Genomic DNA, 25344 nt, shown 5'->3' on the forward strand with positions numbered 1-25344 from the left:
CCCAGGAGGTGCAGCGCACAGCGCTCTGTGCTGCTGCATGCCGCATGTCATGGGCACTGCGAACTCCCAGCCCACTGCAGAACGAGCCCCATAAATCCCCAGCTTAGACCTCACACCCGGCCAGTCCCTAGACTTGACCTTCTCCACCAAAGTCAGCACCTGATGTGGAGGACACCTTCCCAGCAGGTGGAGGCTGACGTGGACACCTTCCCAGGAGGTGATGGTTGATGTGGACACCTTCCCAGGAGGTGGAGGCTGATGTGGACACCTCTCTATGAGGTGGAGGCTGATGTGGACACCTTCCCAGGAGGTGAAGGCTGATGTGGACACCTTCCCAGAAGGTGAAGGCTGATGTGGACACCTTCCCAGGAGGTGAAGGCTGACGTCGACACCTTCCCAGGAGGTGAAGGCTGACGTGGACACCTTCCCAGGAGGTGGAGGCTGACGTGGACACCTTCCCAGGAGGTGAAGGCTGATGTGGACACCTTCCCAGGAGGTGAAGGCTGATGTGGACACCTTCCCAGGAGGTGAAGGCTGATGTGGACACCTTCCCAGGAGGTGGAGGCTGATGTGGACACCTTCCCAGGAGGTGGAGGCTGATGTGGACACCTTCCCAGGAGGTGGAGGCTGATGTGGACACCTTCCCAGGAGGTGAAGGCTGATGTGGACACCTTCCCAGGAACTGGAGGCTGATGTGGACTCCTTCCCAGGAGCTGAAGACTGATGTGGACACCTTCCCAGGAGGTGAAGGCTGATGTGGACACCTTCCCAGGAGGTGAAGGCTGATGTGGACACCTTCCCAGGAGGTGAAGGCTGACGTCGACACCTTCCCAGGAGGTGGAGGCTGACGTGGACACCTTCCCAGAAGGTGAAGGCTGATGTGGACACCTTCCCAGGAGGTGAAGGCTGATGTGGACACCTTCCCAGGAGGTGAAGGCTGATGTGGACACCTTCCCAGAAGGTGAAGGCTGACGTGGACACCTTCCCAGGAGGTGGAGGCTGATGTGGACACCTTCCCAGGAGGTGGAGGCTGATGTGGATACCTTCCCAGGAGGTGAAGGCTGATGTGGACACCTTCCCAGGAACTGGAGGCTGATGTGGACTCCTTCCCAGGAGCTGAAGACTGATGTGGACACCTTCCCAGGAGGTGAAGGCTGATGTGGACACCTTCCCAGGAGGTGAAGGCTGATGTGGACACCTTCCCAGGAGGTGAAGGCTGATGTGGACACCTTTCCAGGAGGTGGAGGCTGATGTGGACACCTTACCAGGAGGTGAAGGCTGATGTGGACACCTTTCCAGGAGGTGGAAGTTGATGTGGACACCTTTCCAGGAGGTGGAAGTTGATGTGGACACCTTCCCAGGAGGTGAAGGCTGACGTGGACACCTTCCCAGGAGGTGGAGGCTGACGTGGACACCTTCCCAGGAGGTGGAGGCTGACGTGGACACCTTCCCAGGAGGTGGAGGCTGACGTGGACACCTTCCCAGGAGGTGGAGGCTGACGTGGACACCTTCCCAGGAGGTGGAGGCTGACGTGGACACCTTCCCAGGAGGTGGAGGCTGATGTGGACACCTTCCCAGGAGGTGGAGGCTGAGGTGGACACCTTCCCAGGAGGTGGAGGCTGACGTGGACACCTTCCCAGGAGGTGAAGGCTGACGTGGACACCTTCCCAGGAGGTGAAGGCTGACGTGGACACTTTCCCAGGAGGTGAAGGCTGACGTGGACACCTTCCCAGGAGGTGGAGGCTGACGTGGACACCTTCCCAGGAGGTGGAGGCTGACGTGGACACCTTCCCAGGAGGTGGAGGCTGATGTGGACACCTTCCCAGGAGGTGAAGGCTGACGTGGACACCTTCCCAGGAGGTGGAGGCTGATGTGGACACCTTCCTAGGAGGTATAGGCTGATGTGGACACCTTCCCAGGAGGTGGAGGCTGATGTGGACACCTTCCCAGGAGGTGAAGGCTGGCGTGGACTCCTTCCCAGGAGGTGGAGGCTGATGTGGACACCTTCCCAGGAGGTGGAGGCTGATGTGGACACCTTCCCAGGAGGTGGAGGCTGATGTGGACACCTTCCCAGGAGGTGGAGGCTGATGTGGACACCTTCCCAGGAGGTGGAGGCTGACGTGGACACCTTCCCAGGAGGTGAAGGCTGACGTGGACACCTTCCCAGGAGGTGAAGGCTGATGTGGACACCTTCCCAGGAGGTGGAGGCTGATGTGGACACCTTCCCAGGAGGTGAAGGCTGATGTGGACACCTTCCCAGGAGGTGAAGGCTGATGTGGACACCTTTCCAGGAGGTGGAGGCTGATGTGGACACCTTCCCAGGAAGTGGAGGCTGACGTGGACACCTTCCCAGGAGGTGGAGACTGATGTGGACACCTTCCCAGGAGGTGAAGGCTGATGTGGACACCTTCCCAGGAGGTGGAGGCTGATGTGGACACCTTCCCAGGAGGTGAAGGCTGATGTGGACACCTTTCCTGGAGGTGGAGGCTGATGTGGACACCTTCCCAGGAGGTGAAGGCTGATGTGGACACCTTCCCTGGAAATGGAGGCTGACGTGGACACCTTTCCAGGATGTGGACTCTGACGTTGACACCTTCCCAGGAGGTGAAGGCTGACGTGGACACCTTTCCAGGATGTGGACGCTGACGTGGACACCTTCCCAGGAGGTGGAGGCTGACGTGGACACCTTCCCAGGAAATGGAGGTTGACGTGGACACCTTTCCAGGATGTGGACGCTGACGTGGACACCTTCCCAGGAGGTGAAGGCTGACGTGGACACCTTTCCAGGAAATGGAGGCTGATGTGGACACCTCTCCATGAGGTGGAGGCTGATGTGGACACCTTCCCAGGAGGTGAAGGCTGATGTGGACACCTTCCCAGGAGGTGAAGGCTGATGTGGACACCTTCCCAGGAGGTGAAGGCTGATGTGGACACCTTTCCAAGAGGTGGAGGCTGATGTGGCTGCAGATGCCTACTAAGTTCATATGGGTGTGATGGTCGGGGGTGCACATACAGTACAGATTAAAAGTTTGGACACACCTTCTCATTTAAAGATTTTTCTGTATTTTCATGACTATGAAAATTGTACATTCACACTGAAGGCATCAAAACTATGAATTAACATGTGGAATTATATACTTAACAAAAAAGTGTGAAACAACTGATAATATGTCTTATATTCTGGGTTCTTCACAGTCGCCACCTTTTGCTTTGATGACTGCTTTGCACACTCTTGGCATTCTCTTGATGAGCTTCAAGAGGTAGTCACTGGAAATGGTCTTCACTTCACAGGTGTGCCCTGTCAGGTTTAATAAGTGGGATTTCTTGCCTTATAAATGGGGTTGGGACCATCAGTTGTGTAGTGCAGAAGTCTGGTGGATACACAGCTGATAGTTCTACTGAATAGACTGTTAGAATTTGTATTATGGCAAGAAAAAAGCAGCTAAGTAAAGAAAAACGAGTGGCCATCATTACTTTAAGAAATGAAGGTTAGTCAGTCCGAAAAATTGGGCAAACTTTGAAAGTGTCCCCAAGTGCAGTTGCAAAAACCATCAAGCGCCACAAAGAAACTGGCTCACATGAGGACCGCCCCAGGAAAGGAAGACCAAGAGTCACCTCTGCTTCTGAGGATAAGTTTATCCGAGTCACCAGCCTCAGAAATCGCAGGTTAACAGCAGCTCAGATTAGAGACCAGGTCAATGTCACACAGAGTTCTAGCAGCAGACACATCTCTACAACAACTGTTAAGAGGAGACTTTGTGCAGCAGGCCTTCATGGTAAAATAGCTGCTAGGAAACCACTGCTAAGGACAGGCAACAAGCAGAAGAGACTTGTTTGGGCTAAAGAACACAAGTAATGGACATTAGACCAGTGGAAATCTGTGCTTTGGTCTGATGAGTCCAAATTTGAGATCTTTGGTTCCAACCACCGTGTCTTTGTGCGACACAGAAAAGGTGAACGGATGGACTCTACATGCCTGGTTCCCACCGTGAAGCATGGAGGAGGAGGTGTGATGGTGTGGGGGGGCTTTGCTGGTGACACTGTTGGGGATTTATTCAAAATTGAAGGCATACTGAACCAGCATGGCTACCACAGCATCTTGCAGCGGCATGCTATTCCATCCGGTTTGCGTTTAGTTGGACCATCATTTATTTTTCAACAGGACAATGACCCCAAACACCTCCAGGCTGTGTAAGGGCAATTTGACCAAGAAGGAGAGTGATGGGGTGCTACGCCAGATGACCTGGCCTCCACAGTCACCAGACCTGAACCCAATCGAGATGGTTTGGGGTGAGCTGGACCGCAGAGTGAAGGCAAAAGGGCCAACAAGTGCTAAGCATCTCTGGGAACTCCTTCAAGATTGTTGGAAGACCATTTCCGGTGACTACCTCTTGAAGCTCCTCAAGAGAATGCCAAGAGTGTGCAAAGCCGTCATCAAAGCAAAAGGTGGCTACTGTGAAGAATCTAGAATATAAGACATATTTTCAGTTGTTTCACACTTTTTTGTTAAGTATATAATTCCACATGTGGTAATTCATAGTTTTGATGCCTTCAGTGTGAATGGACAATTATCATAGTCATGAAAATACAGAAAAATCTTTAAATGAGAAGGTGTGTCCAAACTTTTGGTCCGTACTGTACATTTGGTTCTATTAGTTGGGGCTGAGCTGGGGCCCCCAGAATAACAAGCCCCTACACTCAGAGAAGCGTTCAGTATTATTGTGTACTGAGAGCTCGGTTTCTGTCATCCCTTCCTCTGTGAAGCCCCGTATTTTGCGTATTGTGACGCTCCCCAGTCCCGGACCCCCGATGCAGCCGCCCCCATATTAATCCAATGTAATAAAGGACTGTGCGGCATTCTGCAGCGATAAGTAACTGATGTGGCTGGAAGCTCGGCAGTCAGGAGCTACAAGAAGTTACAAGGAGCAATTTTCTAGCTGTCAGGTCAAGCAGTTCTGCTGCGCGTCGTGCTGAGCGCTGTCACCGGCGAACTCTGTGCCACAAATAATAATCCTGTTTATCATTTGCTGAGAGCAGAGACGTCCGCGGTACCTAAACAATGTCCGCTGTGAGCTGCACCACTGAGACAAGTCCTTCCCCGAGAGATAGAAAGTATCAAGAGCACAAAGCCAGATCCTGAAGAAACCAGGCAGAGCATCAAGCATGGTGGCATCATAAGCAAGAGCCCTGGGGCTGGGCCCACAATAAAGGTCTGGTCCCCGCAATAAAGGTCTGGGCCCCACAATAAAGGTCTGGTCCCCGCAATAAAGCTCTGGGGCTACAACAAAATACTGGGCCCTGCAATAAAGGTCTGGGCCTGCAATAAATTACTGGGCCCTGCAATAAAGCTCTGGGGCTATAACAAAATACTGGGCCCTGCAATAAAGGTCTGGGCCCCACAATAAAGTACTGGACCCCGTAATAAAGGTCTGGGGTCCGCAATAAAGTACTGGGCCCCGCAATAAAGGTCTGGGCCCGCAATAAAGTACTGGGCCCTGCAATAAAGCTCTGGGGCTACAACAAAATACTGGGCCCTGCAATAAAGGTCTGGGCCCGCAATAAAGTACTGGGCCCCGCAATAAAGGTCTGGGCCCGCAATAGAGTACTGGGCCCCGCAATAAAGCTCTGGGGCCACAATAAACTATTGGGCCCCGCAATAAAGATCTGGGCCCACAATAAAGTACTGGGTCCCGCAATAAATGTCTGGGGCCAGCAATAAAGTACTGGGCCCCGCAATAAAGGTGTGGGCCCGCAATAAAGTACTAGGCCCCGCAATAAAGGTATGGGCCCCGCAATAAAAGTCTGGGCCCACAATAAAGGACTGGGCCCGCAATAAAGGTCTGGGCCCCACAATAAAGGTCTGGGCCCCACAATAAAGTACTGGACCCTGTAATAAAGGTCTGGGGTCCGCAATAAAGTACTGGGCCCTGCAATAAAGGTCTGGGCCCACAATAGAGTACTGAGCCCTGCAATAAACTCTGGGGCCACAATAAACTACTGGGCCCCGCAATAAAGGTCTGGGCCCACAATAAAGTACTGGGCCCCGCAAGAAAGGTCTGGGGCCACAATAAAGTTCTGGGCCTCGCAATAAAGGACTGGGCCAGCAATAAAGTACTGGGCCCCGCAATAAAGGTGTGGGCCCGCAATAAAGTACTAGGCCCCGCAATAAAGGTGTGGGCCCCACAATAAAAGTTTGGGCCCACAATAAAGGACTGGGCCCGCAATAAAGGTCTGGGCCCCACAATAAAGGTCTGGGTCCTGCAATAAAGGCCTAGCTCCACAATAAAGGTCTGAGCCTGCAATAAGGTCTAGGTCCGCAATAAGGTCTGGGCCCCTCAATAAAGGTCCGGGCCCCCCAATAAAAGTTTGGGGCCCACAATAAAGGTCTGGACCCCACTATTAGGGTCTGGACCCTGCTCTAAAGGTCTGGACCCCACTCTAATGGTCTGGGCCCGCAATAAAGGGCTGGGCCCACAATAAAGGTCTGGGGTCACAATAAAGGTCTGGACACCGCTAAAAGGGACTGGACCCCGCTATAAGGTCTGGACCCAAACTAAAGGTCTGAGCCTGCATTAAGGTCTAGGCCCTGCAATAAAAGTCTCAGCCTTGTAATTAACGTCTGGGCCCCGCAATAAAGATCTGGGCCACACAATAAAGGTCTGGACCCCCCAATAATGGCCAGGACCCAGCAATAAAGGTGTGGGCCCCACAATAAAGGTTTGGACCCTGCTATAAGGTTCTGGGCCCCACAGTAAACATCATGGCCTCTTAGTACCAGCTATGTTAATTTTATTATTGGCTCAGAATTTCTCTAATACACATATACATGGATGAACAATTATTCTTCTGTCAAATATTTCCCCGACTCTCTGATAAACAGCCGATCACTTGACTGTTCCTCTCTGTTCTAATTCATACTTTTCTGTCCCCTTTCTGGCCTCTGCTGTCCCTCCAGACTCCTCTGTCCTCCTCCAGACCCCTCTGTCCTGCTCCTCCTGACTCCTCTGTCCCCCTCCTCCAGACTCCTCTGTCTCCTCCTCCAGACTCCTCTGTCCTCCTCCCTCCAGACTCCTCCGTACTCCTCCCTCCAGACTCCTCCGTCCTCCTCCCTCCAGACTCCTCTGTCCTCCTCCCTCCAGACTCCTCCGTCCTCCTCCCTCCAGACTCCTCCGTCCTCCTCCTCCAGACTCCTCTGTCCTCCTCCAGACTCCTCTGTCCTCCTCCAGACTCCTCCGTCCTCCTCCTCCAGACTCCTCTGTCCTCCTCCCTCCAGACTCCTCTGTCCTCCTCCCTCCAGACTCCTCCGTCCTCCTTCTCCAGACTCCTCCTTCCTCCAGACTCCTCTGTCCTCCTCCCTCCAGACTCCTCCGTCCTCCTCCCTCCAGACTCCTCCGTCCTCCTCCTCCAGACTGCTCCGTCCTCCTCCAGACTCCTCTGTCCTCTTCCCTCCAGACTCCTCCGTCCTCCTCCTCCATCCTCCTCCAGACTCCTCTGTCCTCCTCCTCCAGACTCCTCTGTCCTCCTCCTCCAGACTCCTCCATCCTCCTCCAGACTCCTCTGTCCTCCTCCTCCAGACTCCTCCATCCTCCTCCCTCCAGGCTCCTCCATCCTCCTCCTCCAGACTCCTCTGTCCTCCTCCAGACTCCTCTGTCCTCCTCCCTCCAGACTCCTCCGTCCTCCTCCCTCCAGACTTCTCTGTCTTCCTCCCTCCAGACTCCTCCGTCCTCCTCCCTCCAGACTTCTCTGTCCTCCTCCCTCCAGACTCCTCCGTCCTCCTCCTCCAGACTCCTCCGTCCTCCTCCAGACTCCTCTGTCCTCCTCCCTCCTGACTCCTCCGTCCTCCTCCCTCCAGACTCCTCCGTCCTCCTCCAGACTCCTCCGTCCTCCCTCCAGACTCCTCCGTCCTCCTCCTCCAGACTCCTCCGTCCTCCTCCCTCCAGACTCCTCCGTCCTCCTCCTCCAGACTCCTCCGTCCTCCTCCTCCAGACTCCTCTGTCCTCCTCCCTCCTGACTCCTCCGTCCTCCTCCCTCCAGACTCCTCCGTCCTCCTCCTTCCAGACTCCTCCGTCCTCCTCCTCCAGACTCCTCTGTCCTCCTCCCTCCAGACTCCTCCGTTCTCCTCCTCCAGACTCCTCCATCCTCCTCCAGACTCCTCCGTCCTCCTCCCTCCAGACTCCTCCGTCCTCCTCCTCCAGACTCCTCCGTCCTCCTCCCTCCAGACTCCTCCGTCCTCCTCCTCCAGACTCCTCCATCCTCCTCCTCCAGACTCCTCCGTCCTCCTCCTCCAGACTCCTCCGTCCTCCTCCTCCAGACTCCTCTGTCCTCCTCCAGACTCCTCTGTCTTGCTCCTCCAGACTCCTCCGCCCTCCTCCAGACTCCTCCGTCCTCCTCCTCCAGACTCCTCTGTCCTCCTCCCTTCTGACTCCTCCGTCCTCCTCCAGACTCCTCCGTCCTCCTCCTCCAGACTCCTCTGTCCTCCTCCCTCCAGACTCCTCCGTCCTCCTCCCTCCAGACTCCTCTGTCCTCCTCCTCCAGACTCCTCTGTCCTCCTCCTCCTGACTCCTCCGTCCTCCTCCTCCAGACTCCTCCGTCCTCCTCCCTCCAGACTCCTCCGTCCTCCTCCTCCAGACTCCTCCGTCCTCCTCCTCCAGACTCCTCCGTCCTGCTCCTCCAGACTCCTCTGTCCTCCTCCCTCCAGACTCCTCCGTCCTCCTCCCTCCAGACTCCTCCGTCCTCCTCCTCCAGACTCCTCCGTCCTCCTCCTCCAGACTCCTCCGTCCTCCTCCTCCTGACTCCTCTGTCCTCCTCCAGACTCCTCTGTCCTCCTCCCTCCTGACTCCTCCGTCCTCCTCCTCCAGACTCCTCTGTCCTCCTCCAGACTCCTCTGTCCTCCTCCCTCCTGACTCCTCCGTCCTCCTCCTCCAGACTCCTCCATCCTCCTCCTCCAGACTCCTCCGTCCTCCTCCTCCAGACTCCTCCGTCCTCCTCCTCAGGACTCCTCCATCCTCCTCCTCCAGACTCCTCTGTCCTCCTCCCTCCTGACTCCTCCGTCCTCCTCCTCCAGACTCCTCCGTCCTCCTCCTCCAGACTCCTCCGTCCTGCTCCTCCAGACTCCTCTGTCCTCCTCCCTCCAGACTCCTCCGTCCTCCTCCCTCCAGACTCCTCTGTCCTCCTCCTCCAGACTCCTCTGTCCTCCTCCCTCCAGACTCCTCCGTCCTCCTCCCTCCAGACTCCTCCGTCCTCCTCCTCCAGACTCCTCCGTCCTGCTCCTCCAGACTCCTCTGTCCTCCTCCCTCCAGACTCCTCCGTCCTCCTCCCTCCAGACTCCTCTGTCCTCCTCCTCCAGACTCCTCTGTCCTCCTCCCTCCAGACTCCTCCGTCCTCCTCCCTCCAGACTCCTCCGTCCTCCTCCTCCAGACTCCTCCGTCCTCCTCCTCCAGACTCCTCCGTCCTCCTCCCTCCATACTCCTCTGTCCTCCTCCCTCCAGACTCCTCCGTCCTCCTCCCTCCAGACTCCTCCGTCCTCCTCCTCCAGACTCCTCCGTCCTCCTCCAGACTCCTCCGTCCTCCTCCTCCAGACTCCTCCGTCCTCCTCCCTCCAGACTCCTCTGTCCTCCTCCCTCCAGACTCCTCCGTCCTCCTCCCTCCAGACTCCTCCGTCCTCCTCCTCCAGACTCCTCCGTCCTCCTCCTCCAGACTCCTCCGTCCTCCTCCTCCAGACTCCTCCGTCCTCCTCCTCCAGACTCCTCCGTCCTGCTCCTCCAGACTCCTCTGTCCTCCTCCCTCCAGACTCCTCCATCCTCCTCCCTCCAGACTCCTCTGTCCTCCTCCTCCAGACTCCTCTGTCCTCCTCCCTCCAGACTCCTCCATCCTCCTCCCTCCAGACTCCTCCATCCTCCTCCCTCCAGACTCCTCCATCCTCCTCCCTCAGACTCCTCCGTCCTGCTCCTCCAGACTCCTCCGTCCTGCTCCTCCAGACTCCTCCATCCTCCTCCCTCCAGACTCCTCCATCCTCCTCCCTCCAGACTCCTCCATCCTCCTCCTCCAGACTCCTCCGTCCTCCTCCTCCAGACTCCTCCGTCCTGCTCCTCCAGACTCCTCTGTCCTCCTCCCTCCAGACTCCTCCGTCCTCCTCCCTCCAGACTCCTCCGTCCTCCTCCTCCAGACTCCTCCGTCCTCCTCCTCCAGACTCCTCCGTCCTCCTCCTCCTGACTCCTCTGTCCTCCTCCAGACTCCTCTGTCCTCCTCCCTCCTGACTCCTCCGTCCTCCTCCTCCAGACTCCTCTGTCCTCCTCCAGACTCCTCTGTCCTCCTCCCTCCTGACTCCTCCGTCCTCCTCCTCCAGACTCCTCCATCCTCCTCCTCCAGACTCCTCCGTCCTCCTCCTCCAGACTCCTCCGTCCTCCTCCTCAGGACTCCTCCATCCTCCTCCTCCAGACTCCTCTGTCCTCCTCCCTCCTGACTCCTCCGTCCTCCTCCTCCAGACTCCTCCGTCCTCCTCCTCCAGACTCCTCCGTCCTGCTCCTCCAGACTCCTCTGTCCTCCTCCCTCCAGACTCCTCCGTCCTCCTCCCTCCAGACTCCTCTGTCCTCCTCCTCCAGACTCCTCTGTCCTCCTCCCTCCAGACTCCTCCGTCCTCCTCCCTCCAGACTCCTCCGTCCTCCTCCTCCAGACTCCTCCGTCCTGCTCCTCCAGACTCCTCTGTCCTCCTCCCTCCAGACTCCTCCGTCCTCCTCCCTCCAGACTCCTCTGTCCTCCTCCTCCAGACTCCTCCGTCCTCCTCCCTCCAGACTCCTCCGTCCTCCTCCCTCCAGACTCCTCCGTCCTCCTCCTCCAGACTCCTCCGTCCTCCTCCTCCAGACTCCTCCGTCCTGCTCCTCCAGACTCCTCTGTCCTCCTCCCTCCAGACTCCTCCATCCTCCTCCCTCCAGACTCCTCTGTCCTCCTCCTCCAGACTCCTCTGTCCTCCTCCCTCCAGACTCCTCCATCCTCCTCCCTCCAGACTCCTCCATCCTCCTCCCTCCAGACTCCTCCATCCTCCTCCTCCAGACTCCTCCGTCCTCCTCCTCCAGACTCCTCCGTCCTGCTCCTCCAGACTCCTCCATCCTCCTCCCTCCAGACTCCTCCATCCTCCTCCCTCCAGACTCCTCCATCCTCCTCCTCCAGACTCCTCCGTCCTCCTCCTCCAGACTCCTCCGTCCTGCTCCTCCAGACTCCTCTGTCCTCCTCCCTCCAGACTCCTCCGTCCTCCTCCCTCCAGACTCCTCCGTCCTCCTCCTCCAGACTCCTCCGTCCTCCTCCTCCAGACTCCTCCGTCCTCCTCCTCCTGACTCCTCTGTCCTCCTCCAGACTCCTCTGTCCTCCTCCCTCCTGACTCCTCCGTCCTCCTCCTCCAGACTCCTCTGTCCTCCTCCAGACTCCTCTGTCCTCCTCCCTCCTGACTCCTCCGTCCTCCTCCTCCAGACTCCTCCATCCTCCTCCTCCAGACTCCTCCGTCCTCCTCCTCCAGACTCCTCCGTCCTCCTCCTCAGGACTCCTCCATCCTCCTCCTCCAGACTCCTCTGTCCTCCTCCCTCCTGACTCCTCCGTCCTCCTCCTCCAGACTCCTCCGTCCTCCTCCTCCAGACTCCTCCGTCCTGCTCCTCCAGACTCCTCTGTCCTCCTCCCTCCAGACTCCTCCGTCCTCCTCCCTCCAGACTCCTCTGTCCTCCTCCTCCAGACTCATCTGTCCTCCTCCCTCCAGACTCCTCCGTCCTCCTCCCTCCAGACTCCTCCGTCCTCCTCCTCCAGACTCCTCCGTCCTGCTCCTCCAGACTCCTCTGTCCTCCTCCCTCCAGACTCCTCCGTCCTCCTCCCTCCAGACTCCTCTGTCCTCCTCCTCCAGACTCCTCCGTCCTCCTCCCTCCAGACTCCTCCGTCCTCCTCCCTCCAGACTCCTCCGTCCTCCTCCTCCAGACTCCTCCGTCCTCCTCCTCCAGACTCCTCCGTCCTCCTCCCTCCATACTCCTCTGTCCTCCTCCCTCCAGACTCCTCCGTCCTCCTCCCTCCAGACTCCTCCGTCCTCCTCCTCCAGACTCCTCCGTCCTCCTCCAGACTCCTCCGTCCTCCTCCTCCAGACTCCTCCGTCCTCCTCCCTCCAGACTCCTCTGTCCTCCTCCCTCCAGACTCCTCCGTCCTCCTCCCTCCAGACTCCTCTGTCCTCCTCCTCCAGACTCCTCCGTCCTCCTCCCTCCAGACTCCTCCGTCCTCCTCCTCCAGACTCCTCCGTCCTGCTCCTCCAGACTCCTCTGTCCTCCTCCCTCCAGACTCCTCCATCCTCCTCCCTCCAGACTCCTCTGTCCTCCTCCTCCAGACTCCTCTGTCCTCCTCCCTCCAGACTCCTCCATCCTCCTCCCTCCAGACTCCTCCATCCTCCTCCCTCCAAACTCCTCCGTCCTCCTCCTCCAGACTCCTCCGTCCTCCTCCCTCCAGACTCCTCTGTCCTCCTCCCTCCAGACTCCTCCGTCCTCCTCCCTCCAGACTCCTCCGTCCTCCTCCTCCAGACTCCTCCGTCCTCCTCCTCCAGACTCCTCCGTCCTCCTCCCTCCAGACTCCTCCGTCCTCCTCCTCCAGACTCCTCCGTCCTCCTCCTCCAGACTCCTCTGTCCTCCTCCCTCCAGACTCCTCTGTCCTCCTCCTCCAGACTCCTCCGTCCTGCTCCTCCCCACATTCTCAGTCTTTCAGGGTGTCTATAGCTTTGTACTTTAGTGGTGTATGGCACAATTAAAGGGGTTGTCCAGTAGTTTTGTATTGATGAATGTTTGACTGAACACTGTTGGACTGCAGTACCCGATGTGGCCACTATACAGACCTCGGCTGTTCCATATCATATCCAATCGCTGATCGGTGGGGATGCCGGGTATCGCCCCCTACTGATCTGACACTGATAACCTATCCCAAGTCTGAGCCATTAATATAGAAGTATTGGACAGCCCTTTTAGTTATGTCCTGTGACATTTCTGTGCGGGGATTCACTTGCCGCTGTATGACAGTATTGTTTGCTCACTTTACAGCTTCGTGATTTGACAATGCAGTTTTATGTGTTCAGTGTGTGGGATTACTAGTTAGGGCACCATATAGCAGTATTCAGTGTGCATTATATGGCAGTAATACCCTAAATCTCACTGATAAAAAGTTAATTAGACCCTGATGTGATCCTGGGCTCCAGTCTGGACTAGGAATCCGTTTTCACACACGTTCTCCCCCCAATATTGTCCATTGCCTTCCTATGAAATGGTCGTGATTACAGATGAGCGAAACCGAACTTCAAAAGTTTCGAACACGAACTTCTTCCGCGCGTCCGTTTTAATGTTCGGAGTTCCGGGGGAAAGTCCGGGAGGAGGAGAGAGAGAGAGAATTGTTCAGTTCCAAAGTTCGGGTCCTCATTGTTTTCAATGGGGTTCGGGTTCAGGTTCAAGTTTGTGTAAAGTTCTGGTACCCGAACTAAACTTCGGAGTAAAGTTCGGGTCGGGTACCAGAACCTGAACTTCCACAGGTCCGCTCATTCCTAGTCGAGATCGCTCCCAATCGGGCTGCTCCCCCCTCTACCCCATCCTCTCCTCCTGCTCGCGGGGCGCAGTCACATGCTCAGGGTCCCCGAGTTCATCGCCCCCCGACCAATGTTCCTCTGACCCAGGGGGCTCACCCTGAGGATTTCCACCTAGGGGAGATTGTAACGACTCTCCGTACCAGTTTATGATTCCCGTCCAGGATTCCCGTCACCCCAATGATCAGACGATCGTGGCTCCAGGAAGGTTCGGCGGTGTCTCCCCTCGTCCTGGTGCAGAAGAGGCGCCGAATTAACACGTAATTAGTTCCCTTAAATCACAGTGGAAGTCTCCCCGTCCGTTAATCAAGTGATTTCCATGTGCGCCCTGTGTACACAACAAGGAGCGCCATGCATTAAACATCTCGCCGTGGCGGGCGGAGCGGCGTCCCTCTGATTAAACTACTTTATCAGCTTAATGTATTATCTATCACAAACCGAATCCCCTCTCCAAAAGCGTTCCCGTCTCGTCCATCCGTCACCGCGCTGCCGCCGCCGCTCCCTCTCCTAAATAAAAGGAGTTTAATTATCAAACTATTAAATCTTGAACGTTCCTTTTAATTATTGTGTTTGGCGGGTGACATTGTTACATTGTCTTCTCCGGCTCTTCTCCTCACGTGGCGCAGACTTTATCCCCCCTTTCCTCTGCTATGATCCCACCATTATTGTAAATTGTACCATATGACTTTTGTTCGCACAGGGGGGGTGCACTTAGTTTCTGGAAGTTGTTTACATGTGAAATGACTGTGCTTCCTTCTGTGCAGCTGGAGAGCGGCCCAGGGAGATATCGATGGTATTTGTAGGGTTATTCCTCATTATAATGCATTGTCTGGCCCCCGTGTTATGGGAAACCATCCGCACAGAACATTTCACAGCGTCGACCTTTCTAACTCGGGAGCAGAAGACGTGAACGAACCGAGGACAAATCACAGGCAAACAGCGACAGCGGATACAGTGTGATACATGGAAGTGTATGCAGATGGTGGAGAAAAGGGGTCTGATGTGCGGCAGAGAAAAATGGAGTGTAGAATATGGATACGGTGTAATATGTGGATATGGTGTAGTATGTGGATATTGTATAGTATGTGGATACAGTGTAGTATACGGATACAGTATAATATGTGTATACGGTGTAGTATGTGGATACAGTATAATATGTGTATACGGTGTAGTATGTGGATATAGTGTAATATGTGGATACAGTGTAGTGTGTGGATACTGTGTAGTATACGGATACAATGTAATATGTGGATACGGTGTAGTATGTGGATACGGTGTAGTATGTGGATATTGTATAGTATGTGGATACAGTGTAGTGTGTGGATACTGTGTAGTATACGGATACAGTGTAATATGTGTATACGGTGTAGCATGTGGATACAGTGTAGTATGTGGATACGGTTAAGTATGTGGATACGGTGAACTATGTGGATATTGTATAGTATGTGGATACGGTGTAATATACGGATACAATGTAATATGTGGATACGGTGTAGTATGTGGATACGGTATAGTATGTGGATACAGTGTAGTATATGGATACAGTATAGTATGTGGATACAGTGTAGTATGTGGATATGATATAGTATATGGATACAGTGTAGTATGTGGATACGGTGTAGTATATGGATACAGTGTAATATGTGGATACGGTGTAGTATGTGGATACGGTGTAGTATGTGGATACAGTGTAGTATGTGGATACGGTGTAGTATGTGGATACAGTGTAGCATAAGGATACAGTGTTGTATGTGGATACAGTGTAGCATAAGGATACAGTGTTGTATGTGAATACAGTGTAGTATGTGGATACAGTGTAGTATGTGGATACGGAGTAGTATGTGGATACAGTGTAGTATGCGGATACAGTGTACTATGTGGATACAGTGTAGTATGTGGATACAATGTAGTATGTGGATACGGTGTAGTATGTGGATACAGTGTAGTATGTGGATATTGTATAGTATATGGATACAGTGTAGTATGTGGATACAGTGTAGTATGTGGATACGGTATAGTATATGGATTCAGTGTAGTATATGGATACAGTGTAGTATGTGGATACAGTGTAGTATGTGGATACGGTATAGTATATGGATTCAGTGTCGTATATGGATTCAGTGTAGTATATGGATACAGTGTAGTATATGGATACAGTGTAGTATGTGGATATGGTGTAGTATATGGATACAGTGTAGTATATGGATACAGTGTAGTATGTGGATACAGTGTAGTATATGGATACAGTGTAGTATGTGGATACGGTATAGTATATGGATACAGTGTAGTATATGGATACAGTGTAGTATGTGGATACAGTGTAGTATGTGGATAAGGTATAGTATATGGATTCAGTGTAGTATATGGATACGGTATAGTATATGGATTCAGTGTCGTATATGGATTCAGTGTAGTATATGGATACAGTGTAGTATATGGATACAGTGTAGTATGTGGATATGGTGTAGTATATGGATACAGTGTAGTATATGGATACAGTGTAGTATGTGGATACAGTGTAGTATATGGATACAGTGTAGTATGTGGATACGGTATAGTATATGGATACAGTGTAGTATATGGATACAGTGTAGTATGTGGATACAGTGTAGTATGTGGATAAGGTATAGTATATGGATTCAGTGTAGTATATGGATACAGTGTAGTATATTGATACAGTGTAGTATGTGGATACAGTTTAGTATATGGATACAGTGTAGTATGTGGATAAGGTATAGTATATGGATTCAGTGTAGTATATGGATACAGTGTAGTATGTGGATACAGTTTAGTATATGGATACAGTGTAGTATGTGGATACAGTGTAGTATGTGGATATGGTATAGTATATGGATACAGTGTAGTATATGGATACAGTGTAGTATATTGATACGGTGTAGTATGTGGATACAGTGTAGTATGTGGATATGGTATAGTATATGGATACGGTGTAGTATATGGATACGGTGTAGTATGTGGATGCGGTGTAGTATGTGGATACAGTGTAGTATATGGATACAGTGTAGTATGTGGAAATGGTGTAGTATGTGGATACAGTGTAGTATGTGGATATGGTATAGTATATGGATACAGTGTAGTATGTGGATACGGTGTAGTATGTGGATACAGTGTAGTATATGGATACGGTGTAGTATGTGGATACAGTGTAGTATGTGGATACGGTGTAGTATGTGGATACGGTGTAGTATGTGGATACAGTGTAGTATATGGATACAGTGTAGTATGTGGATACAGTGTATTATGTGGATACGGTGTAGTATATGGATACGGTGTAGTATGTGGATACAGTGTAGTATGTGGATATGGTATAGTATATGGATACAGTGTAGTATGTGGATACGGTGTAGTATGTGGATACGGTGTAGTATGTGGATATGGTATAGTATATGGATACAGTGTAGTATGTGGATACGGTGTAGTATGTGGATACAGTGTAGTATGTGGATATGGTGTAGTAAGTGGATACAGTGTAGTATGTGGATACAGTGTAGTATATGGATACGGTGTAGTATGTGGATACAGTGTAGTATGTGGATAAGTTATAGTATATGGATACGGTGTAGTATATGGATACAGTGTAGTATATTGATACAGTGTAGTATGTGGATACAGTGTAGTATGTGGATACGGTGTAGTATATGGATACGGTGTAGTATGTGGATACGGTGTAGTATGTGGATACTGTGTAGTATGTGGATACGGTGTAGTATGTGGATACACTGTAGTATGTGGATACAGTGTAATATGTGGATACATTGTAGTATGTGGATAAGGTATAGTATATGGATACAGTGTAGTATATGGATACAGTGTAGTATGTGGATACAGTGTAGTATGTGGATACGGTATAGTATATGGATACAGTGTAGTATGTGGATAAGGTATAGTATATGGATTCAGTGTAGTATATGGATTCAGTGTAGTATATGGATACAGTGTAGTATATGGATACAGTGTAGTATGTGGATATGGTGTAGTATATGGATTCAGTGTAGTATATGGATACAGTGTAGTATATGGATACAGTGTAGTATGTGGATACAGTGTAGTATATGGATACAGTGTAGTATGTGGATATGGTATAGTATATGGATACAATGTAGTATATGGATACAGTGTAGTATGTGGATACAGTGTAGTATGTGGATAGGGTATAGTATATGGATTCAGTGTAGTATATGGATACAGTGTAGTATATGGATACAGTGTAGTATGTGGATACAGTTTAGTATGTGGATAAGGTATAGTATATGGATACAGTGTAGTATGTGGATACAGTTTAGTATATGGATACAGTGTAGTATGTGGATATGGTGTAGTATGTGGATAAGGTATAGTATATGGATACAGTGTAGTATATGGATACAGTGTAGTATGTGGATACAGTTTAGTATATGGATACAGTGTAGTATGTGGATATGGTGTAGTATGTGGATACAGTGTAGTATATGGATTCAGTGTAGTATATGGATACAGTGTAGTATGTGGATACAGTGTAGTATGTGGATACGGTATAGTATATGGATACAGTGTAGTATATGGATACGGTATAGTATGTGGATACAGTGTAGTATGTGGATAAGGTATAGTATATGGATACAGTGTAGTATATGGATACAGTGTAGTATATGGATACGGTGTAGTATGTGGATATGGTATAGTATATGGATACGGTGTAGTATATGGATACGGTGTAGTATGTGGATACGGTGTAGTATGTGGATACAGTGTAGTATATGGATACAGTGTAGTATGTGGAAATGGTGTAGTATGTGGATACAGTGTAGTATGTGGATAAGGTATAGTATATGGATACGGTGTAGTATGTGGATACAGTGTAGTATATGGATACGGTGTAGTATGTGGATACAGTGTAGTATGTGGATAAGGTATACTATATGGATACGGTGTAGTATTTGGATACAGTGTAGTATATGGATACAGTGTAGTATGTGGATACAGTGTAGTATGTGGATTCGGTGTAGTATATGGATACGGTGTAGTATGTGGATACAGTGTAGTATGTGGATATGGTATAGTATATGGATACAGTGTAGTATGTGGATACGGTGTAGTATGTGGATACAGTGTAGTATGCGGATATGGTATAGTATATGGATACAGTGTAGTATGTGGATACGGTGTAGTATGTGGATACGGTGTAGTATGTGGATATGGTATAGTATATGGATACAGTGTAGTATGTGGATACGGTGTAGTATGTGGATACAGTGTAGTATGTGGATAAGGTATAGTATATGGATACGGTGTAGTATGTGGATACAGTGTAGTATATGGATACGGTGTAGTATGTGGATACAGTGTAGTATGTGGATAAGGTATAGTATATGGATACGGTGTAGTATATGGATACAGTGTAGTATATTGATACAGTGTAGTATGTGGATACAGTGTAGTATGTGGATACGGTGTAGTATATGGATACGGTGTAGTATATGGATACAGTGTAGTATGTAGATACGGTGTAGTATGTGGATACAGTGTAGTATGTGGATACGGTGTAGTATATGGATACAGTGTAATATGTGGATACAGTGTAATATGTGGATACATTGTAGTATGTGGATAAGGTATAGTATATGGATACAGTGTAGTATATGGATACAGTGTAGTATGTGGATACATTGTAATATGTGTAGCGCCGGCGTCCCTGCCCTCTGCTAGGCAGGGACGCTGTTCCCCTCACCTCCCTGCTCCGTGCCCGGCGTCCTCCTCCCGCTCTGCTGTCAGCGCGCGCTCCTTCCCGTCCACTGTGCTTAGGGCGCGCGCGCGCGCTCTCCCTCCCTCTTAAAGGGGCCGCGCGCGCCGTCCTAAGGAGTCCCCGGCCAATGGCCGGAGGACTTCACCATATATAAGGCACCTCCTCCAAAATGGAGGTGCCCGAGCAATGTTGTTGCACTGTTCACTACTCTGCTTCAGCCCTCAGGTCCCGTTGCTAGTTACCTGCCAGTTACCTGCCTGATTATCTGCTACCTGCCTGCTAGTCTGAGGTCCGACGGTCTGCCTTACTACTCCTGTCAGTCTGTCTAAAGGACCAGCCTGCCCGCTCACCTGGGAGCGCATATCAGCTACCTGCCTGCTTGCCTGAGGTCCGACGGTCTGCCTTACTACTCCGGTCAGTCTGTCTATGGACCAGCTTGCCCGCTCACCTGGGAGCACACACCTGCTACCTGCCTGCTAGTCTACCTGGAGGCTCCGCCGTCACGTGCTGTGACCACCTGACTGTCCAGTGACTCCTGCTCGCTCACCTGGGAGCGCTCATCTGCTGCCTGTCTGCTAGCCTACCAGGAGGCTCCGCCGTCACGTGCTGTGACCACCCGCCTGTCCAGAGACTTCTGCCCGCTCACCTGGGATCGCTCATCTGCCGCCTGTCTGTTGGTCTTCCTGGAGGCTCCTCCGTCACATGCTGTGACCACCCGTTCATCCAGAGACTCTCGCCTGCTCACCTGGGAGCTCACGTCTATCATCAGCCGCCACAGGTCGTACCAACCCTTTACCCAGAGACTGCCCCGGTCACTTGCCGTGACCATCTGCCCGTTCATCCAGAGACTGCCCCGGTCAGTTGCCGTGACCATCTGCCCGTTCATCCAGAGACTGCTCCGGTCACTTGCCGTGACCATCTGCCCGTTCATCCAGAGACTGCCCCGGTCACTTGCCGTGACCATCTGCCCGTACATTCAGAGACTGCCCCGGTCACTTGCCGTGACCTCCAGCCCGTTCACTCAGAGACTGTCCCGGTCACCTGCTGTGACCTCCTGCCCGTCTTCCCTGGTCGCCACCCGCTCCCTTACAAGGACTGCCCCCTTGTATAGTAGCTCAGAGGTTCCGCCTCCCAGACCCGTTACAGTTTGCTCGGGGCATGGAACCCGGTGGCACCCAAGCTCCCTCGCTCTCGGACCTGTGTCATGAACTGTCCCGTCAAAGGTCCCAACAGGAGTCCATCCTGGGTCACCTGCGGAATGTCAATACTCGCCTGGACACTCTGACTGCTCCACCAGCAACCTCCGCCAGTGCCATGTCTCGCAATCCGGCAGCTCCGCTGCCCACTAATACCATGGTATCCTACCCCGGACCCCGGCTTTCTGCACCTCCTCGCTTCGGAGGCGACTCCGCCCAGGCTCGAGGCTTCATAAATCAGTGCACCCTGCACTTTGAACTATTGTCCCGCCAGTTTAACTCCGACCGGGCCAAAATTGCATTCATCATGTCCCATCTCACCGGGGAGGCCCTGGCCTGGCTAAATCCTCTATGGGAGAGAGGAGACCCCCTGGTGTCCAACTTGCCTGCCTTTCTCATGGCTTTCCGGAAAGTCTTCGACGAACCCGGACGGAAGACCTCATCCGCATCATCACTGCTACGCCTCCGTCAGGGAAGTCTCACCGTGGGCCAATATGCCATACGGTTCCGTACCCTTGCCTCGGAGCTGGCCTGGGATAACGACGCTCTGGTATCCGTCTTCTGGGAGGGTCTGTCCGGCCGTATTAAAGATGAACTTGCCGGTCGGGACATTCCTACCACTCTCGATGACCTAATAACTCTTGCCACCCGGATTGACCTACGGTTCCAGGAGCGTGCCAAAGAGGTCACCCGTGAGAGGAGGTTACCATGTCTAGCTCCTACTTTTCAGAAACCCGTCACTCCCTCTGTCTCTAACCAGGTACACTCTCCTGAGTCTATGAAGGTTGACCAGACCAAGATGGTCAAAACCCGTCAGGACTTACGCCGTTCCGAAGGGAGCTGCTTCTACTGTGGCAGTAAGGAGCACCGGATCCGTGCCTGCCCGGAGAGGTCGGGAAACGCCTGTGTCTAGGTTCGCTCAGAGAGGTCAACCTAGACAAGAATAAATCCTCTCCATCTCTGCTGCTGTCAGTCTCAATCGTCTGCGGGGAGAACCGTTATTTCGAACTAGCCCAACTTGACTCTGGAGCAGCCGGGAATCTTATTTCACAGTCCCTGGTAGAGAAATACCGCATCCCCACCAAACCTCTGGCTGTACCCTTGTCTGTTGCTGCCGTGGATGGGGGCCTCTTACCACGCCCCATCCAACTCATCACCGAATCCATTACTCTGCAGGTGGGAATGCTGCATTCTGAGAGTATCTCCTTTCATGTTCTGCCTGGACTCTCTCACGCCCTCTTGCTAGGTCTACCTTGGCTCCAGAGACATGCACCCGTGCTTGACTGGCAGACCGGAGAGGTCCTTCGCTGGGGACAGGACTGCCATAATACCTGTCTGGTTCCCGTCCATCCCGTCCGTCCTTCTCCTACCCCAGCTAATCTACCTGGACTTCCGATTCCTTTTTGGTCTTATGCTGATGTCTTTAATAAAAAGGAAGCAGAGACACTACCTCCTCATAGACCATACGACTGCCCTATCGACCTGTTACCTGGTACTACTCCTCCCCGTGGGCGTATTTATCCTTTATCCGCTGCTGAGACCCGGTCGATGTCCGAATATATTGAGGAGAATCTGGCCAGGGGATTCATCCGGAAATCTACCTCCCCGGCGGGAGCAGGCTTCTTTTTCGTCCCTGTATAGACTATAGAGGCCTTAAACAGATCACGGTGAAGAATAAGTACCCCCTTCCGCTCATTCCGGAGTTATTTGATCGTCTGAGGGGGGCTAGAATCTTCACCAAACTGGACCTCCGTGGGGCGTACAACCTGGTTCGTATCCGTCAGGGGGATGAATGGAAGACGGCATTCAACACCCGGGACGGCCACTATGAATATCTGGTAATGCCCTTTGGTCTCTGTAACGCTCCTGCCGTCTTTCAAGAGTTGGTCAATGACATCTTCCGGGACCTTCTCTACTCCTGCATAGTGGTGTACCTGGACGACATCTTGGTCTTCTCTCCGGATCTCCAGACTCACCGGAGGGACGTTCGTCAGGTCCTGCTCAGGCTCAGGCAGAATCACCTCTTCGCTAAATACGAGAAATGCCTCTTTGAGCAGACCTCGCTTCCGTTTTTGGGCTACATTATTTCTCAGACCGGCCTACGAATGGATCCAGAGAAACTGTCTGCCATCGAGAAATGGCCCCGACCGGAGGGGTTGAAGGCCATTCAGCGGTTCCTGGGCTTCGCCAACTACTACCGCCTCTTCATACCACACTTCTCTTCCCGGACTGCCCCAATTTCCGCGCTCACCCGTAAGGGTACTAATCCCAAAGAGTGGCCGCCCGAAGCAGAGGAGGCCTTTCTTTCCCTAAAACAGGCCTTCTCTTCCGCCCCGGTGCTGCATCGCCCGGACGGCAACAAGCAGTTCTTCCTGGAAGTTGACGCCTCCTCCTCTGGAGCCGGAGCGGTACTTACTCAAAAATCATCTTCCGGGAGAATGGTAACTTGTGGCTTCTTCTCCAAACTCTTCTCCTCTTCTGAGCGCAACTATTCCATAGGAGACCGAGAGTTATTGGCCATCAAACTGGCATTGGAGGAGTGGCGTTACCTACTCGAGGGGGCTCTTCACCCGGTAATAATTTACACTGACCACAAGAACTTGGCTTACCTCCAGCATGCCCAGAGACTTAACCCGCGCCAAGCCCGGTGGTCCTTGTTTTTTGCTCGCTTTGATTTTGTTCTTCATTTTCGCCCGGCTGACAAAAACATCAAAGCAGATGCCTTGTCCCGATCCTTTTTGGTGTCCGATCTCGAGGAAGAACCTAAACATATCATCGATCCCGCCAGAGTAATGCAGGTGGCTCCCGTGAGTCTAAATCGTCTCCCTCCCGGTAAGACGTTCGTATCAGTACCTGATCGGGAGAAGATCCTACACTGGGGTCACTCGTCTAAACTAGCTGGCCACGCCGGTCAGAAAAAGACCCTCCAGCTTATTGCCCGGCACTACTGGTGGCCTACCCTGCACAAGGACGTAATAGACTTTGTTTCTGCCTGTGTGTCCTGCGCCCGCAACAAAGTCCCGAGACACCTGCCAGCCGGTCGCCTTCTTCCGCTTCCTGTGCCTGCTGCCCCCTGGCAGCATATTGCTATGGACTTCATAACTGATCTCCCCGTCTCTGCCGGTTGTACGGTCATTTGGGTGGTCGCTGACCGCTTTTCCAAGATGGCTCACTTTATTCCCCTGCCTGGTCTCCCGTCTGCACCCGAGCTGGCTAAAGACTTTATCCGCCACATCTTCCGTCTTCATGGCCTGCCCCTCCACATCGTGTCGGATCGTGGGGTACAGTTCACCTCACGTTTCTGGAGAGCCACTTGTAAACTGCTAGACGTCACCCTGGACTTCTCTTCCGCTTACCACCCACAGTCTAATGGTCAAGTGGAGCGGATCAATCAGAACCTGACCAGTTACCTCCGGCACTTCGTTAATGCCCACCATTCTGACTGGGCGGATCTCCTACCATGGGCCGAATTCTCCTATAACAATCACGAGAGCGAATCCTCTTCCAAATCCCCGTTTTTTGTAGTCTTTGGTCAGCATCCTCGGATTCCTTTTCCTGTCTCCACCTCTGTGGACAACCCGGCTGCGGAATCTCTCGTTAGCAAATTTTCCTCCATTTGGGAGAGTACCCGGTCCGCACTCCTTGTGTCATCCGAGCGTATGAAAAGACACGCTGACAAAAAACGCCTGGATCCTCCACAATTTCGTCCAGGAGATAAAGTCTGGCTCTCGTCCAAGTATGTCCGGCTCAAGATACCTTCTTACAAGTTAGGGCCTCGGTTCATCGGTCCTCTGGAAGTTATCAAACAAATCAACCCAGTGGCCTATAAATTGAAACTCCCGGCCAACTTGCGGATCCCTAACTCCTTCCATGTATCTCTCCTCAAACCTGTGGTGCTTAACTCTTTTTCCAAGTCTACAGGTACGCCTCCTGCTCCGGTTTCTGCTGAGGACGAGTTTGAGGTAGAGAACATTCTTGCCACCAAAAGGGTAAGAGGAAAGACCTTTTTTCTAGTAGATTGGAAGGGGTTTGGTCCTGAGGAGAGAGCGTGGGAGCCCCGGGAGAACATCCATGCCCCTCTTATCCTTGCTAAATTTCTGTCTGGCCTAAAAAAGGGGGGGCCTAAAGGGGGGGGTACTGTAGCGCCGGCGTCCCTGCCCTCTGCTAGGCAGGGACGCTGTTCCCCTCACCTCCCTGCTCCGTGCCCGGCGTCCTCCTCCCGCTCTGCTGGCAGCGCGCGCTCCTTCCTGTCCACTGTGCTTAGGGCGCGCGCGCGCGCTCTCCCTCCCTCTTAAAGGGGCCGCGCGCGCCGTCCTAAGGAGTCCCCGGCCAGTTCACTACTCTGCTTCAGCCCTCAGGTCCCGTTGCCAGTTACCTGCCTGATTCCTGCCAGATTCCTGCCAGCTTGCTGTCTTATTCCTGCCTGATTATCTGCTACCTGCCTGCTAGCCTGAGGTCCGACGGTCTGCCTTACTACTCCGGTCAGTCTGTCTATGGACCAGCTTGCCCGCTCACCTGGGAGCACACACCAGCTACCTGCCTGCTAGTCTACCTGGAGGCTCCGCCGTCACATGCTGTGACCACCTGCCTGTCCAGTGACTCCTGCCCGCTCACCTGGGAGCGCTCATCTGCTGCCTGTCTGCTAGCCTACCAGGAGGCTCCGCCGTCACGTGCTGTGACCACCCGCCTGTCCAGAGACTTCTGCCCGCTCACCTGGGAGCGCTCATCTGCTGCCTGTCTGTTGGTCTTCCTGGAGGCTCCGCCGTCACATGCTGTGACCACCCGTTCATCCAGAGACTCTCGCCTGCTCACCTGGGAGC

This window comes from Phyllobates terribilis, unplaced genomic scaffold (genome assembly GCF_046119375.1).
Source record: "Phyllobates terribilis strain yellow unplaced genomic scaffold, ASM4611937v1 Scaffold_10__3_contigs__length_209671492, whole genome shotgun sequence".
NCBI lineage: Eukaryota > Metazoa > Chordata > Amphibia > Anura > Dendrobatidae > Phyllobates > Phyllobates terribilis.